This window comes from Drosophila melanogaster, chromosome 3L, assembly GCF_000001215.4.
Source record: "Drosophila melanogaster chromosome 3L".
Taxonomy (NCBI): domain Eukaryota; kingdom Metazoa; phylum Arthropoda; class Insecta; order Diptera; family Drosophilidae; genus Drosophila; species Drosophila melanogaster.
This window is the reverse complement of record NT_037436.4, coordinates 4,717,780-4,732,284: the sequence shown is the minus strand read 5'-3', so window position 1 is coordinate 4,732,284 and position 14,505 is coordinate 4,717,780. Positions and strand designations below refer to the sequence as shown.

The window sequence follows — 14,505 nt, the reverse complement described above, 5'->3', positions numbered from 1 at the left end:
GCGCTACGGAGCCGCTGGAGCCACTGCATCCACCCCGTCGTGACTCGTAAATAAGTTTTATTGTGTTTGTGTGCCCACGCCCCCGAAAATAGACAGCTCTCCACTTCCTTTCCTTGAACTCCCTTTACCTTTTAGCCCAAAACCCCACTGACGCCCCTGCGGGTCCACAACGATACAAGTTATCGCTTCCTTTTGTTTTTTGTTTCTCGCTTTAGCATTTTTTGATAATTTAGCCAGCTTGCGCTCCCCAACGATGTTGTCTAAATTGCTGGCATACATTCTGCAGCTAATACACATTCGCAAAAACTTACGTCTTCTTTAAAACCAGTAAAAGAACTTTTTATTTCATACCAAGAATAGTTATAAAGCAATGCTTAATTTTAAGATTAGTCATGAATCTTTGGGTACACAGATCCTCAATTGACAAATCATATTATTTTCAGACCAGTTTCATGGATTTTTCTCAGTATATTGCTGCTGCCCACTGTGTTGCAGTTGCCACCGCTGATGTTCCTGTTGCTGCTGCTGCTGCTGCTGCTGCTGCAGCTTTTGTCTAGGTCCCAGGCAAATGACTACAAGAGTGGGCTTAGCAGGGACTCGAAACCGAGGACTGCCGTTCCAGCCATCGCCGCTGAATTATGGCATTCCTAATATGGGGTATAGTTGTTGTTGCCCCCTTCGAAAGCCCCTCAAAAGCACCCGCCACTGGTTTGTTGCTGTTGCATATTTAAGAATGAATGGGCGCAATTGTTGCGCGTTTTATTGTTTTGGGAATAAGTGCGGATTTATAGAAATTTTCAGTTTCCCTGGACTGCCATGGGCTAAGCTGGCCCCACGAGAGATTTTTGTTTTATGTATTGCTGCTGCTTTTGTTTTTCGCCAAATAAGTAAACACGAAAACACGAATAATATGCAGCAAAATTTTTTAATGCAATTCTCAGCAGTTTTCCAAGGGGCCAACTGAAGAATATTAAAAGAGCCAGATGCCAAAGCGAGATAGACTTCGACGGCACATGACATGAACTCAATTACGTACTACCATGGTCTACACCCACAAAAAAAGAAAAAAAGAAATTAAGGGGGCAGAGGTACTTGGCTAAGAGTCCACAAATTACAAATGCCGCTCTGCATGTAAATGTGCACTTTTCTCTGGCCCAGCATCAAAATTAATATACACACCAGCACGGTTAGGAAGTGCAAGTAAGATGGCATGTTGCAGCCACAGAAAGAGACAGCTGCTTGAGGGGGAAAGAGACGGGTATAGTGGGCTAAAAGGACCAGAGATGGCGCAATAATAACAATGAAAATGCACAGAATGCGCCTTATATAAACGACAACAAATTGCCCATTTGGCACAGAAGACGATGATGACGGTTCGGCTGGTCCAAAAGGTTCGTTAGCAACCAAGTTGGGGAATATAGAATATGGCAAAGAGGGCACAGCACAGTATAGCACAGCAAGCCCGTGACATGGTCGACATTAATTGGCTGCCATGTCATTCTGTTTATGGACAGGACTTGGCCCGGCCCCATTCTATTCCGTTCCATTCAGCTCTCTTCTGTCAACGCCAGGAAACTCGGATCGGTACATTAGCGTTGAACGCCGCCAGGAAGACCACATTGATTAATAAGAGTGTAGCGATGAATGGTAATTTGAAGGGCTTAGTAACTCATACATTGAATGGGGGATATTTTAGTGCTATAAAGATCTATACTTTTATGATAAGCAGATGCAAAAGACCCTATTTTAAAAAATGAAATGATCTAATTGTGTTCCTATCAATTAGCCAATTAGCCAATTCTATCACACATTAGCCACCTCGCTTCCCCTTCATATGGATATCACATGACCCCAAAAAAGTCAATTCGAATGCAATAACAAGCGGAAAGGAGGCAGTCATGTCAGCTGTCCAGGCCACATTACGCATACGCCGCTTGGGACGTCCAAAGGACGATGTGTGTGCGCTTGTGTCTGCAGGTAGCCAAGAGACTATGACTGTGAGTCTGGTTTTGGTTCTCCAGCCAGACAGCCGTATTATTAACGCAGTTGCTGCTGCTGCTGCTGCTGGCATTTGCAATTTTACGCCGCGCATGTGCCACTTACGTGTTTGGCTGCCACAAAACTCCGCTTGGCTTGGCTGACTCGGCTAAGCTCCTATCATGTTCAAGTACTTGGCCCCAAAAACACAACACTAGATACAAAAACTGAAAAACAAGAGACTCTAACCAAGAAAGAAACAGCGTGGCGAATGCATAGGGCTTCTGATGTTGCTGCTGTTGATGTTGCTGCTGCTGCTGCTGCCGTAGATGTTGCTGCTGCATTTCCACTCGAGCTAACCCATGGTGTCACATTCGTCGACGCCAGTCAGTCAGTCATAGTCACCATCCGACTGGCTGTGTGTTGCAATTCTTGTGGTATTTGTGGCAGCATAAAATAAAACGTAAATGAGCGAAGGCAAAAGGCAACAGAAACAGAAACAGAAACGGCGGCAGCAACTGCAACACCACGATGCCACAATCTCATTTCGTAGCTGTCGTATTGAATTCAATGCATTTTCCGTACGACACCTTGAGGTGTTCATTTTCATGCCAGAAGAAAATGCGCTTAATTATGCGCCGTGTGCAAAGCGATTCTTTTATTTGCACATTTTTTGGAGGCCATAACTTGCAACTGGAGCGCGCTGCAAGGCTAAATTCGGCAATTGCAAAAAGAATCGCAATGGTTCGAAAGAGTTTTACGGCAAAACAAAAAATATTAAAATATTAAAAATGGAGAGAGCGATAGCTTGAAGAGTTATTGCCAGAGACAGCACACAAGCAGTCAAAAAATAAAAATGGTCATACAAATAAACGAAACGAATCCCTGCAGAAATATGAATGAATACTTTATTGAATATTGTGCGACGTATGCAAAATGATGGCCGGCAATGCTGCTGTTGCCCGCTTCTGGTAAACCGAAGACCGCAACTGACAGGAAACCATTTAAACTGACCTCAAATGACAACGGCAGCGACAGCCGGGATCCAGACTCACAGTTCCAGACCCAGACCCAGACCCAGCCCCAGCCCCAAGCCCAAGCCCAGACCCAGTCACTTGTCCGGAAAATACATGCGAAACACAAAATGCAATGGGAGGTTTCGTAAAAAATAGACCCAACCCAAAACCATGGTAACCCATAGATGGACAATGCGCTTGGCTGGAGTATAAAAACGTGGCAGCGAAGGAAAGAAACGACCAAAATGGTAGCCAGCCACAAACAAATTGGCAGCAATTTGAGTACCCAACAAAAGGCGACAAAAGCCCCACCGAATGTTGTTGTAAGCTCCTGCTACTGTGATGGCAGGACTTTCGCGGATTGTGTGACTCAACATTGCGGAAAAACCAACAGGAGAGCCTGGCATGTTGATGGATCGAAATGAAATATAGAATACAGCTTCACATTTCGATTGATTTATATGCCCGTGACCCATACCCCACATCCACCTATCGCCACAACCCCACATCCCCGATCACCATTTTCGAATGCGAGGAGTTCCATTGCAGCTATGCAAATTGCATGGCTCAGTTATAATGCCATTCCCCCGGACAAGGCCAGCATCCATCCAGGGTAATCCAATACGCAGCCAGCCAGCCACTGGAGAAGCTGAGCCAAGGCTAAAAAGAGCCAACTGGGCAGATGGCTTGTACTTGTAAGAAGCGGTAACGTGGAATCTCCGGTGAATGCACAACCGTCGATCCATTAATCACAAGCATCGGCATCAGAAAATTTCCACTCAATATAAGAAAGTGAAGCTAAAAGATGATTTCTGTCTATATGTTGCTAAACAAAACTTATTCTTAGGCAGATTCATGTTGGAGAAAAATGATGTTGATAAGTACAAGTGTAATCAAAGCAGTTTGATCCAAGGTAAACTATTTCCGCATAGCTCCCTTAAAAATGCTCTCTATTAAGCGAATAGCTTCCGTATATACCTCCCCCCGTTGGTAATTTGCCTTAAATTGCCCGCATTTTCCTTTCAAGCCATTCTATTTTCATTCTAAGATGCCCAGAACCTGTTAAGCACCCAGGGCTAGCTGGAATCTTGGTCCCCTTTTGGTCGTCCGCCTGCGGGAGGTTTCACTGTTGGCATCTTAGAGCTCCCTCCATTTGCTCCACCAACCATTTTGTCTATAAGTGCAGTCACAAAATGCAATTTCAGCTTTCAATTGCCCGTGGAAACGGAGTGGAACCACCATTTCTCGTTGTTTGTGTTGCTGCTGCACCATTTTTTTTTCTTGTTCGCTTTTTTGTTTTTTTTTTGGTTCGGTTTGTGTCATTTTCGTTTGTTGCACTGCATTCGTTTTGCCTTTGCCACACACAATGGCCACGATAACTTTGCATTACATTAGTGCAAGTCGGTGTGGGAAAGACCCCTCGGAGCACCGCTTTTCTCGCCGATCAGCGGACAAAGGAAAACTGGTTTCGGTTTCGCTCCTTTTAGCTGTGGCATTTGCAACAATTGCATCAATGGATGCTGCTGCTGCTGCTCTTGCAATTTTTATATATCATTTTTATGGCCAGAGACAATATCAATACATTGATTTTTTTTCGCAGCGAGCGTGGGCGGGGTTTTCGGCCACATATGGGACAGTCAGCTAAATGCTGGCTTTAAAAATATATAAATAAATAAGAAACTTAATGGTGTAACTGAAGCTGCTACTAAATGAAACTTTCAATTTCCAGTTGGGATAACGTTTACAAACTTTTATTTTTAATTTTAAAAGTACCTATCACGCGCAGTGTCTTGGATTAAAAAGAGTAACAATGTTCATTTCGTTTGGCATCCATCGAATGGGAAATTGTGAATGCACTTTGAACTATTCAACTGCATTCCTTGGCAGCTGCAGCAACATCAGCTGACAGCTTTATTATCAAATTGCCATGAGCCAGCTATTTGGCTCAATTTACGTCGTGGATCTTCTGCTGAATATCGGTAGTGTGGCGTAGTGTGGAACGCAGTATTTGGAATTGTAGTTGGCGTTTCGATGGGGAAGTGGGACCAGGCCAGTATATAAATCACTTTCGCCGCAAGTATCAATCTCTGACATGTGGCAAAAGTTGAACTGAAACTGAACCTTCCGAGTGTGCGGGAGCAAAAGAGAAAGACTTTCGCACAATGCGAGAAAGAAAGGAAAGGCAAAACGTCGTCGCCGTTGTCGTGTGACACTGAAATGCGGATACAATAAAAGTTTATTTTGTGTGTGTTCGTTTTTTTTTTTTTTCTCCTTTTCTTTTTTTTTACTTTTTCCCCAGCTCGTTGGCTCGTTTTTGGTCCTTTTTTCATGGTTGACAAGACGCGAGGAGCAGCCAAAGTGCACCCCACGGAGCAATCACTCGATGCCAGTCGGTATGGCACGGTATCCTTGCCGGCAGCCAAAGCAACAGTATTGGTTAGGGCCACAAGGACTCCTCACACGCATTAACGGCAGCTGCTCCTCGCACAAACACCAACACACACTCATACACACACATACACACCCATCCATAAAAGTTTATTAAATTTACAAGGAACTTTTATGCAGTTACTTTTTGACATGCTTCCTTGTTCACTTTCTTTTCAGAAAATTGACAATGACAATGTAAATATATGCTCGTATTTGTGAGTCAGCTTATGCGGGCGCAAAGGATTTCAATTTAAATGAACTTGCAGATGAGCATTTTATTTTCTTACACATTCAATAATTTTGTTTTCAGGTCATATGGAAAATTGCACAAAAATACATACACAAGTGTAGGCAAAAAAAAGGCTCAACGGACCAAGTGGCATTGAAATACAGCCAGCAACTTGTCATATGTCACATTTGGCGGCTGATTTTGCGAATATTCACGTTGTTTATTTGCGGAATTTTTCTCCACCTTTTGCTCCAGACCTGAAAAGGGAGTCGAGACTAAAACTGAAACTGAAACCGAGTCTGAATCTGAAACTGAGCCGTTATCTCGTCTCGTGTTCGATCCGCCAACACGTCGTCGTCAGCGTCGTCGGTGAAAGGAAGTTGACCTCTAAAGTTTAATGCATTTAAATAAATCTTAAAAAACAGCACATTAAGCGAGACAAAGCTGAAAGCGAAAACAACAAAAACGCACAGAAAATCGCACCGGGCTGAAGTGGAGTTGAAAGGGAGTAATGTAAATTAAAAAATTTAAATTTTTGCATTTTTTAGTCGGCGGCAATTAAACCGAGCGACGCGTGCAGCCTAGCCATACAAATATTTGCCAAAAGCCGGTTGCTCCGATGACTCAGAACTGGTTCGAGCCGATTTTTTGGAATCCAGTCTGAAAGTCAGTATAATTTATATGTAGGAAACTTTTTGCAAAGGGAACTTAAAAAGTGCAACCAATCGAAATATTTTATAATTTTAAATTTTAAACTTATTACAGCAAACCAAAATATTTTGTTTCTTTATTTCAGTAAAGTCCAGAGCCCGACGAGAATTCACTTAAGAAAAAATGCAAAGCTTTTTAAAAGTCTAAAAAAAAAACATGTAAATTGCCGCATTTATAAACGACCTCCTACAACTCACATATTATATTGAATATCCCTCTCCATAGTAAGTAATCAGTAAGATGTGTAATTATTATATTAACCCTATTTCCCGGCTTCACAATTCAGATTGATTGAGTTTCCTCTGTCCGTCTGACGCATACGTATACGCACCGAGGTCCCAACTATTAGTTTCAATGGAGAAACGGAAAAAACCGAAAGTGATTTGCATTACAAAACTCAATTAGAGGCGTCAAATAGCCTTGTCCCACAGACTCACATCCGCCCACAATTCAGATGCAAATCCAAAAGTCCGCTCCGCTGAACCCATTGATCAAATTTTGATTGACAAGTCGAGTGGCTGGGCTGTCTTGCTCTATTTTTGGGTTATATATCTTTCTTGTGCTCTATTAAGCAAATTCGTTTGGCATTTCAGTGATCTTATTGTTGCTATCTGGCAGGCCATAATTGCATCATTAACGACAATTAATGGGGGAGAAGGACGGAGTTGAGACGTAAATCCATAATGACAGGTCACCGCAGAGAATGGACACGCTAGAGATGTGTAATTTTAGATTTTGCCTATCGACTTATTTCGATTGGTTTGAAATAGATGAAGCTTAATGACTATATTTTGAGACTACATATAATCAACAAATGTTTTTGCATATTCTCTTGAAGTTGGATATATACTTCGTTTGTTTCTTAAAATAGGGATTTAAGTTATCATGTAATTTGGATAACTTCTCACGCTGGCACCTCTATTGCATATCTTTGAATGAACTCCGCTCCAATACTCCTGTGGTTGCTTTTGAAAATCATCGGTAATTGTGCGCGAAAAATAACAGATATGTTTATAGGTTGAGACAGGCCGACGGATACAGCTACAAAACCGTTGCTCGATTATGAAACATGATACTCAAATTGTAGTTCCACCTTTCCTGCATTTGTTGTTTCTTTTTTGGCATTTAAGAAATTGAACTTTAACTCGGATGTCAATCTCGGGCGGAAGTGAAAACAAAAACATTTATAGCTTCGATGCTCCCACTCGATAAACTCAAGATAAACGACCGTGTTTCTTTGGGTTTCGCCTTTGTGCTTGTATCTGTATCTCAAAGAACACAAGGTCATTCGACAACAGCTTGGCAATCAAATGTTGGCCAAAAGTTTTCCTTTTCACAATTTGACATGTAACAGGAAGAAGCCTCAGATTGAAATTTAACACTTGGCTGTGCTGGTTTTTGCGTGTGTTCTGGGTTCCCGATAATTTGACAACCTCTTGAGTGGAATAATTCAGAGCGGAGTGGTTGAAGGCCCTTCACAGATATTCGACGGCTAGAAAAGCGAATCAGAAGCTGCTTACGATTCCATTTTTACATGGGAGCGGGAAAACACTTGGCTGACAAAGGGGGAAATCAAACTTGACATAAATAAAGTCTTGGCAAAACACATTAATGCGTTAATAAAAAAAATAAATGTTTAACAAGCATTTACAATAAGCATCGCGTTTACATTTTTTTTTTCACGTTCAACTCCAGTTATTATTAAGAACTTTTAACTGGCTGCTTCTGAGCTACCCATATTTACTATTAATTTGAAAATTCATTTTCCATTGTTTGACTTGTAATTTTTTAAGCTCTCTCAGCTAAACGAGGCAACTTTTTAGGATTCGCTTTTGGTTTTTGCTGTGCATATTGAAACGCTGTCATTAGTTAAAGCAAATATGAGCCCGTAAAAAATAAACACAAACAAGCGGCTACTGCTAATTTTTCATATATACATATTTGCATAAATTAAAATGTAATTATAACAGTATGTTAAAAAAACGCAGGAAATGATTTATGCATGGAACGTAAAGTCCGAAAGATTCTAGGGGACAACAAATGAAATTGTCGCTTTCTATATGAAATATATGCAAATATTCCGTGCGCTGTGTTTGCATTAATAATTGCTACAAATAAAATAAAGAGCTATTAAAAAATATGATGTATATGTATATCATAAATTTAAAAAGTAAGCTTTTTGTAGCGCATGGCATTCGCTTTTTAATTTTCAATATTTAACTTTTAATTGTGGGCAATCAATTTTGAAAGAGCCCAGTCTTGCTGTAAAATATATCAAAAATAGTTATTCAAGCGCATATACTCGCACATATGTGATTTTTCATACGCGCCGCGCCTCAGCATCATTTATCAAACCGAATATTTTCATCTGTCAAGCGCAAATTGTTATTGAACTGAACTCATTTTTAGAAAGTGAGTTCGACTCGAAGTTGGTCCGCACTTTGGGGAGTCATCGATTATGACTTTGAACGTACGTCCGTCCGACTGAGTGTATTTACATATACTCGATACATATTATACATATACATGCGTATGCTGTGGTATATGGCTACTGTGCTAAATTGACTATTCACCGAATTGATATTTCAAGAACGCTCTCAAGCCGCCGCACACAAAAACCGCTCTTCGAGTTTTCCCCCCACTGAGATTTGATTTGTTTATTTATATTTTAAACATTTTTGTTTCCCTGACTTTTTTGCCCCATCATGGCCAATCCGAGATGTGAAGTGAATATTTTGTTCATTTGTGCCTGGTCATGGCCCCACGCACAGTTTGCCACAATTTTACTTTCATTTCTAATTATCGTATGATAATGTTTCGCAAGTGATCGAGATCGAGATCTCTCGGGAATCCTACAAAATGCTGCTGTCCATTTTTGAGAGAAAGTACGGGCACTTAGGTAAACTATTTAATTTTAGAGAAATACTTAATTTGCTGTAAATCATTTTTATGACCTCGAAATCCGCTAACTAATGTCTCTGACATCGAAAAGAGTTGCCCGACTTGTAGAACATTGAAAGCGATTCATTTAGTTGTTAGTGAGTCTTTTCTTGCCCCGTTTTAGTTTTTATGCGCAAAGTTCAAACTACTTAAGACAATTATTTCCGGCACTTTTTCTTTGGCTTTGCCATAAAAACTGGCACAGAATTGTTGTGTTGTTTGCCGTATTCCTGTTCTGGCAATTTGCCTGTCGCTTTAACTGAACTCGACCGAACTGAAACTGAACTCGAATTTCACAGCAAATCGCTGTATAATTCCAATTATAAACAATTACCTGTAGTGAACCCAAGACGCCCCGAGTCAAAGTTAGTTGTCTTTTTTTTTTTGAATTTGTAGATTTTTTTTTCGTTCTGTCCTACTAACCTGAAACGAAAAAGAGAGAAATTGTTTAGGTAAAGTAAGCTTTTTTTAGCACTTATATGCGAAACATCAGCAAGAGTTTCGTTTCGGGGTGGCAAAATCAGAGTATGACTCACTGGGCGTATGAGCGATTTCGTATCAATCCGGTTCAATGACACCCATGTGGGCCAGCACCGAGTGCAGTCAGCATTAAATGTTAATATATTAATGATTTGCAATCGCCACCGCAACCAGACTTTTCTCGGCCCGCATTGTGGACATTGGCCAACTTAGGCGACAATCGGCCGCTTTTAATTGCCAAGTCGAGTTGCCGCGATTCCAAACCATTCCCATCCGGTTCACTCGGCACCCTAATGCGGTGGCAAATCTCGCATAGACGCTCTATATAGGCACAGTAAACAAGATACGTGCATTTAGAATATAGATAAATAATTATCTATATATAAAGTGTAAAGTGTGTAAAGGAATATTCGTGGCATTCAACTTTTTAAGCATTTTCTCAAACAACATAGATTTCGAAGCTTTTTAAACTCTAGTTTTTCCTAAAATTCTCAAATTTTTCACAGTGCATCTCTTCGCTATGGCAATTCATTAACGCTCCACATGCGAAAGAAACGCTGCAAGTCCGTCTCGGACTCTGGCTCAAAGAAAAAGTTGCTGTGCCAGTTTTCGGTTTTGTGCAACAGTTGCAGCTCGCAGGCTGCGACTTCAGCGGCCAGTCGACTCATGATTGTCTGTCTATCCATCCGTCCGTACGTCCATCCATTTAGCTGGACCGGCGTTGGTTTAATTATTTAATTTTGCGCTCATTTGCATGGGGCAAGCCAGCCCAGTCTCCGAGCCTTTCGCAAGTGATTTGCATCCGAGAGCGATTGTGTGTTTGGATCCGTGCAGTGGAGCGCATTCCCCCGAAAACACCCATACACCCACGCCCCCCAGCGATCTATGGCCAGTGCCAAGCGAAGTGGAAATGGAAACTTTGGCTACATTCGAAACCGAAGTGAAATGAAACTGAGCCTCGAGCCAAAGGTGCCCCCTCCAGGCCCCGTTTAAATTTGGCAGTGTTGCACGTTTAATCTGGCGGTTATAAAACAAGGGAACAGCCATTCAAATATGCAGTAAAAATTGGGGAAAAATATATTTTAAAAAAATGTATATTTTATACTTTTCAGTTAAGTACAATTTTAGTTTCTTTAAATAGGTGTTACTTGAGTTGAAAACTAATAGAAAATATTAATAGTTTTTAACTTTTTATAAGTGATTTTTGTCAAATATTTTTAGAGTTCAATTTCTACTTTTCTACACTCAGCTGTGTATGAGGCTATATGTATTAGTAAAAGCCACAGGGCGGCTTTAATAGCGGAAATCCCGCCTAACAGCGAAGTAACTGTGAACAAAACGCTAAAATTATCCTCCATTAAGCTAAATTCACTTTAAATTTGCAAACATTTTCCTGTAACAAAATTCATTGTAAAAACAGTTGGCCTGCCTTGGCAACCAGTGCAATTTAACAGCCACTGCAGCCCTCGGCCCAATATGTAAATTTTTCTATAAAAGCGAAACCAAAACAGAGACAACAAAAATGTTAGCCCCGAAATAAATTCAAATTTTTTATGAATCAGGGAAAGATGTGAGCATGTGGGCGGTGCGGGGCGGGGCAGCAGAGTGCGTGACTGAATGGTAGACTTGGACAAAGTTAGAGTGAGCCATAGAAAAAGACCACTACAAAGTGGATTGTACACTTAAAAATAAATTAAGACGATATGTTAACACCAAAATTCAAGAATTTATAAGATTTTTCCCATTCGGCATTTAGTCAAATATAAAATAGAAAAATCATAAGATTCCCATAAATAATATAGGATTGTAAGATGATTCGATTGGTATACTTTATTTAGTTTAATTTAAAATAAGTTTTAAGCTAAAGAATTTTCTTCACCGTGCACATTGCAAGATCCGAGCGAAACATTTGATTGCATTTTAAAACGGCATATAAAAATGGTATATTTAATGTAATATTTTTTCAAAGTGACATTGCCCACGTTTGATGATGCTGCTTCTACGGACGTTGTGGATATTTCTTTGGCGGCTGGTCATCACCGAAGTCTGCAGAATGTCTTTCAATATTTTATGCGTGGGCGGAGTGGGGGGGGGGGGGGTTGGTGCGAAGATGTCGACGACGACACACTGACACACACAAGATGCTGAAAAACTAATGAAAATGCCGTACCAAATTGAAAACAATCAAGGTCCAAGCGGATAGAGTGAGATGACTACCACTGGCATGAAAGAGACGGGGCATAGGGGACTAGAAAGAGAGGGGAGATAGAAAATGCAGTTGACCAAATATGCGCAAATATTGTGGTTTGAAAAGAGCAACAGCAAGGCAAAAGCCGGTAAAGGCAGAAAAAAAAGCGTGACAACAAGATGATGTTAAAAACGAATGACGATGATGATGGTGGTGATGATGATGATGACGATGAAGATGAAGAAGCTTCTCTGACTAAAAAAAAAAAAAAAGAAAGACGAGGCAAAACAAGAAGAAGACGAAACACAAACAAGCAACTTGAAAACTTGATGTAGGTCAAATATTTTTTTCTTGCGGCTTCCAGTCAACGCCTGCTAAAAAGTGGTAAGAAATAGGGACGTTGCGGGGTATCTGAAAATGGAAGAGGCTACCCGGGAACTTGTCTTAAATGTCTGCCTTTGCATGTGTTCGTATCGGTGTGAGCGTGTTACTTTCGGTTTATAGGCCAATGCAAGATGGCAAGTTTATGAAGCATATGCGGAAGCAGAACGCCGCAGAAAAGGAGGAGGAGGAGGAGGAGGTGGGCATGTTTGAAAGTCTGAGGTGGCATAAAGTTGCACCCTCTCGCCATCGTATATGGCCCGGGGTTATGATGAAGTTTCCGACATTGATGAGGCTGCCGGAGCGGAGCTGCTGCCACAATAACCAAAGGAGACTGACAGCTGGCCCAGCTCGGGTTGCTCCTTCTGAGCGTTCTTAATTGCCGGGGCAAACACACACAAAAACGAAACAAATAATAACCCACCGGGAGAAACAAAAAGTTGGTCAATAACCAAGTCCCAAACGAAACTTCCGTCAAGTTGTTGCAGTCTTTTTAACTGGTTGTGGCAACAAAAAAAAAATAAAAAATTCCCCAACCGCAAGCTATTTTTAATAACACCATAAGCGGTTTTAAGTTATTGCTTTTCGGTTCTCACTTTACTGAATTCATACCGCACTGAATTGCAGTCGATAATGACAACTCAAAATGCCATGTTCAATTTCAAAAATAATTATGAGTTTAATATCAATTCAACTTAAAAAAGCTCGTAGGTATACAAAATTAAAAGCACTTCAATTGCATTGATTTATCTAATGAGTAAGGAACGGAGTATACAAATTGGTTATATTAATTTACATCAGAGATCCAAAAGCGAATTTCTTGCTCTGCAATCAAGCCAAAGAAAAGCTGCCGTCGAAGTTCTTGGCAACTGGTAGCACGGGGGTAATGGAGTTGACTGAAAACATATTTACCCGCAAAATGCAGCCCTGAGCAGATGAAAAACCCCCCACCAGCAGCTGCCAAACCCACTGAACTCCTGCCAAATTGGACCATGAACGTGATCAATTATTGGCCATTGTTGCGCATTTTTTCTTGTGTGCGGCTCGAAATCAATAACAAAACAAAAGCCAAGTCAAGCGGCCAAGCGGCTCAAGAGTCAAGGCTAAAATCGAACTTAACTCGAATCGAGTTGCGTTTCGTATTTGTCTTTATCAGAGACCACTGTGAACTAAGCTTAAATAATAACTGTCCAGAGACCGCAACAAAAATACAATTATGAGCATGGACAAAAGGCTAGAAATGCATACAAAATCACATTAAATATCAATGTCAGTCGTTAATTGTGACTCGACCCAATCGATTGTCAAGATGTTTGGGGCTATAAAAAGATGATGGCGTTGCCTCGTTGACTTGTGGGTATTACCTTCTGTATAAGTTGGGTCTGCTGACCCCAGGGGCAATTAGAGGAGAGGTGTTATGTGGCCAAAGTGCCGTGGCCAAATATAGATCGCCTCAGTTTTTTACTTGCTTCGGTGAGCTGGCATTTTTTTTTTTTGTCAATATAATGAAATACTTGAAAATTGAGCCGTTTTTTAGGTTCTCTATTTTTTTCCACCTATTGTTCAGTTTGTCTTGCAAGTGGCTTCCGCTTTTTAAGTTCGCTTGTTCAGCTATTCAATTACTTTGGCAAACTTATTGTATCGACGGCTTTACTGTTTTTCTGCTGACCTTTGCTGTTTTTTTTTTCCTATTTATAGTTTGGCAAGATTTATCGAACGTTCACGTAAGCAGTAGTTAAATATCGAATCTAAGATAGTGATATAGAAAAAGTAGTGCTTACCTAAGCACTGGGATTAAAGAAAAACATAAATGCATGTTTGGTTCATTTTAGAGATAACAAAGATGAATAAAATGGGCAAAATTGCCGGGGATTACATAAAAAGTGTTGGTAAAATATTCGAAATTAACATTTATACGTCAAATTTATTTAAATTTACCATTTAATTTGAGTAAAGTCACGCTGTCTTTCCCGTGAACTGCCAAAAGAACACAATGGCAGATGGTTTTGCATTTCCCACCGAAAGAAAATGATTGCAATAGAAAGTCGAAACCCAGGTTAGGCTCTTTCAAATTTACCATAATTAATTTTTAAACCATCTGCAGTTACAAGCCGTTCAAATAGCTGGACCTTCCGCTCTTTGCCGCAATTGAA

General features: G+C 40.6%; 1 protein-coding gene across 2 annotated transcripts in view; it reads right to left on the bottom strand.

Moving 5' to 3' along the window:
* The window catches only part of RhoGEF64C (Rho guanine nucleotide exchange factor at 64C), a 103,471-nt gene that overhangs the window by 63,969 nt on the left and 24,997 nt on the right, over nt 1-14,505 (bottom strand). The window lies entirely within an intron of this gene.